The 4,302-nt window shown below is 31.0% G+C and overlaps 1 long non-coding RNA gene across 1 annotated transcript; it reads left to right on the top strand.

Moving 5' to 3' along the window:
* The first annotated feature begins 244 nt into the window (after positions 1-244).
* Positions 245-676, top strand: LOC105129135 (uncharacterized). The gene is made up of 2 exons (XR_843008.1): positions 245-320; positions 587-676. It is a non-coding gene; the product is annotated as an uncharacterized LOC105129135 (long non-coding RNA).
* The last annotated feature ends 3,626 nt before the right edge of the window (positions 677-4,302 follow it).

Raw genomic sequence — 4,302 nt, 5'->3', positions numbered from 1 at the left:
CAAACATGCCGACTATTGTTCAAATATTAGGCAATGAGAATCCATTGCCTCAGCCTAAACAGCCTGGATTTTTCATCGGAAGAAACCCACTTGAGCAGGATACTTCATATAACAGGAACAATGTTTACTCAGAAAATGAAGCTAGTTTGACGTCATTAGAGTCACGGTAACTCATCCCTTGAAAAATTCAAGTAAAAGAGAGAGATCAGACTAAGTCAATCAATAAGATTTCATCGTTTCACAGCAATTCTATTTGCTGATATCCAATCTTGTTTTCAACCGGTTCTACCGTTCCAAAATGGCATGCTCGAGCTATATATATCTTAATAGAATAATCAGTTTATCAATGCCAGCCAAGCTGGCCACTCGTGCTTGCAATGGATCAGACATGATAACTACCTGGTTTGCGTAAGCTTCATTTTCATGGTAGACTTTTCTCATTTTATTTCTCTTTTCCCTTCGTTGTGACTTGTGCTACATGAATTTTGATAATAATTAGCCTCTTGGTATTAATTGTTTATTTATTATTTTATCTTCATCCATTCTCAACATTGAGCACCTTCCTCTATATTTTGTCCGACGAAACATACCGTTGTGTTTTGCAATTTTATTGAAACAGTCTAGTCGATCGTTATTAAGTTATCATATACTACAATGAAATTATGATTATTGTTCATCTTTTCCTTGCCTGCCTGTTATTATCAACCTTCCGTTTTGTCTTTGCTCTGCTTTCTACCTCTGCTCTGAACAATACATGAAAATGGTGTTTCAGTGCATTAGCTATTAACAAGAACAGCAAGCAGCATCACTTCCAATACGCAAAGATAGCTTTGATTCATTATAAGTTCACAGGTGATTTGAAAAAAGCCTAACAATCTCTAATGTCATAGATAAATAGTTCTGGATGATGCCTCCATTTCAACCTCAAAAATCAAGTGCATCTACTGGTCTAATTGTGTATATATACTACGCTGAAGCTTTGTTATGCTCATTGTGGATGTCTTTGATGCGAAACTATTGAAACTTCTTGAAATTGGACTTTTCTGTCTTCAATAGATGGATGTTATGGTTACTGAAAAAAAGGTGGCCAATTTTTACCGAAGCTACTTGGAGTCAAATATTTTGAGTCTGTAAGGAAGAAAAACATTTCTCATGTTATTTCCTGAAAAAACTTTTCCCATTTGACCAGTAACTTGTTCTAATAACAAAACATCTTTCTTTGTGATCAAACGTGAACACATGAAAACTCTCTTGAATGGTAACTTTTTCAGTGCTGTTTGCATGATCTTTCTTGTTCTTTATCTTAAAGCATAATCTACCCAAGCCAATCCATAAGAGATGGTGCAGCGCTACTTTCAACCGGAGGAAGCTTTGAACTAGGATTTTTCAGCCGTGGAAGTTCAAAACACCGTCACATGGGGAATATGGTCTAAAGAGTGTCCTCGTACAGTTATACGGGTAGCAAAAAGAGAAGTTCCTCTATCCATTACTTTGGGGGCTCTGAATATTAGCAGCGAAGGGATACTTGTCCTATACTAGAGCACATACGATATTGTTTGCGGTGGAAATTTGTTTAATTAATATGATTTAAATAAAATATAGGGGGATAATAAATTAATCTTAAAAAACTCTTGGTTTTATTTTTTAAATAACCCTTGTTTTTCTAGATTTAATTTTTTATTTAAGGTAGCTAATCAAATATTAATAACAGTAAGAATTAATTCTTATTTATTTTTTAATTTTTTAATTTTCAAAATTCATTATAAAAAAAAATGAAGAGTTTTCAACCTGAATTTTCCAGGTTTTTACATACTCTTCTTCACTTCACATTTTAATGTTTTCTTCTCACTTTAAGCTTTTGTTTTTCTCTTAAACCTAGACCTTAAATTTATCTGATTGAGAGATATTTGAGTTTTATATTCTTTAATTCAAATACATTATTTAGAAGTAATTTAAACTAAGGTGGTGGTGTTGGAATCTTGAAAGACATGTTGCAAACATTTTATAAGTGACGAGTAATAAAACTTTAAGAACAAATGATTCATCCTTGAGAACAACAAAATTTTTATTATCTTAAAGTATTTTAACAAATATCCTCTTTTATATTAATTTAAACATAGATATTTTTTTACTACTAGTATGCATGTTAAAACTTTGAATAATATCAATTACAAGTTTGATTATTGCAAGAACTTGTCTTAAATGATTAATATGCTCATCTAATCTTTTGTTATAAATCAAGATATCATCAAAATAGACAATAATAAATTTTTCGATGAAAAATCTCAACACATAATTCATTAACCTTGTGAATGTACTAAGGGTATTAGTCAAACGTTGAGAACAACAAAAATTTTATTACCTTAAAGTATTTTAACAAGTAAGTATCCTCTCTTATATTAATTTAAACATAGATATTTTTTGCTACTAGTATGCATGTTAAAACTTTGAATAATATCAATTACAAGTTTGATTATTGCAAGAACTTGTCTTAAATGATTAATATGTTCATCTAATCTTTTGTTATAAATCAAGATATCATCAAAATAAACAACAATAAATTTTTCAATGAAAAATCTCAACACATAATTCATTAACCTCGTGAATGTACTAAGAGCATTAGTCAAACCAAAGACAATACTAACTAGTCATGCAATCCATATTTAATTTTAAATGTTGTTTTCCATTTATCTTCTTATTTCATTTTAATTCAATGATAACCACTTTTGAAATGATTTAACTGACCCTGTATTCGTAGTTGAAGTTTGTTTGATTTGAAATATCATGGTGCCAAAAGAGTTTGAAGTGCCAGACTTCATCAAGTATACCAGAATAGAATGCCCAAACACTCATTTTCGATCATACTGCAACAAGATGGATAAAGTTATTTATAATGATAAAATGCTAATTTATTTCTTTCAGAATAGTGTCATAAGATTTGCCTTGAATTGGTATATGAGACTACATAGTACCAAGATTAATAAATGAAAGGATCTAGTAGACGCCTTCTTAAAGCAGTAAAAATTCAATTTGGAAACTACTCCTAACAAAACCAGTCTAATGGCTAAGGAGAAGGGATACCTAGAGTCCATGAAAGCATATGCACAAATATGGCAAGGTAAGCCAATACATTTCCATCCTCCACTAATAGAAACAAAAATGATGATATTGTTCACCAACATCATCAAATCCTCATATTATAAGCATATAATAGAAAGCTAAACTTAACAATTATATGATAATGTGAAGATTGTTGAAAGAATTGAACAAGTTATCAAAATAAGAAAAATTAGAGGTCCTATCATGGGTTCCGTAATAATGATGAGAGATGAATAAGAAGATAGCTCTCAGGTGGGAAATATTAGTTATGTGGTCTAGTCAGGTCGTATTGTAGCATCAACTACTCAAATGTCTTTGTCAAAGATTGACATACATTTTCCACTCGAGTTTGTCTACCAACATTTATCAAGCTTTGGACTTGTTGCCCTAACTCCATCAAATCTCATACAATCATTGTTTTCTAGGTTCCTGGGTCATTTGATTGAAAATTGTAAAAATTTAAAGTATCACATCCGAAAGTTGATGAGCAATGGACATATTGAGTTTATAAAGAATGGTGGTACCTAGCACACAGTCACCCCATCCCTATCTTTAGCAATGACCAGTAGCTTGTAAAATAATGTCAAGGCATAAATAATATGAAGTTAGCTAGAAAATGAGCATTGTATTTTGCTTCAATATGTTTTCCATATATCATGACATGACTCCATCAGTATTTTCAATGTATCATGCTTTATTTTTACACTTTCTGCATAGACATCTAATATCGCATCTACTGAAATTTCTTGAAATAGAAGTTGTAAAATTAATAGAACCCTAAACCCCATTACAATAATTCATCCTCCACAATCTTTGTGGTGAATCTCGATACATCCATGCACGATCATCCATGACTTCTATCGAACCTCTATAAAATAACAATGACAACATGTATTAATTAACTATATTAAGTAAATAAATTTACAAAAATATTAATTAACTATGTTTTCCATGTATCATGACTCCATCACGTATTTTCAATATATTATGCTTTATTTTTACACTTCTTGCATGGACACCTAATATCGCATCCACTAACATTTCTCGGAATAGAAGTTGTAAAATTAATAAAACCCTAAACCCCATTACAATAATCCATCATCTGCAATCCTTGTGGCAAATCTTGATATATCCATGCACGATCATCCATGACTTCTATCGAACCTCTATAAAATAATGATAACAACATTTATTAATTAATTA

Source organism: Populus euphratica, unplaced genomic scaffold (genome assembly GCF_000495115.2).
Source record: "Populus euphratica unplaced genomic scaffold, PopEup_1.0 scaffold86.1, whole genome shotgun sequence".
Classification (NCBI taxonomy): domain Eukaryota; kingdom Viridiplantae; phylum Streptophyta; class Magnoliopsida; order Malpighiales; family Salicaceae; genus Populus; species Populus euphratica.
The sequence above is the reverse complement of the archived record's forward strand: the minus strand, read 5'-3'. Positions and strand labels throughout refer to the sequence as shown.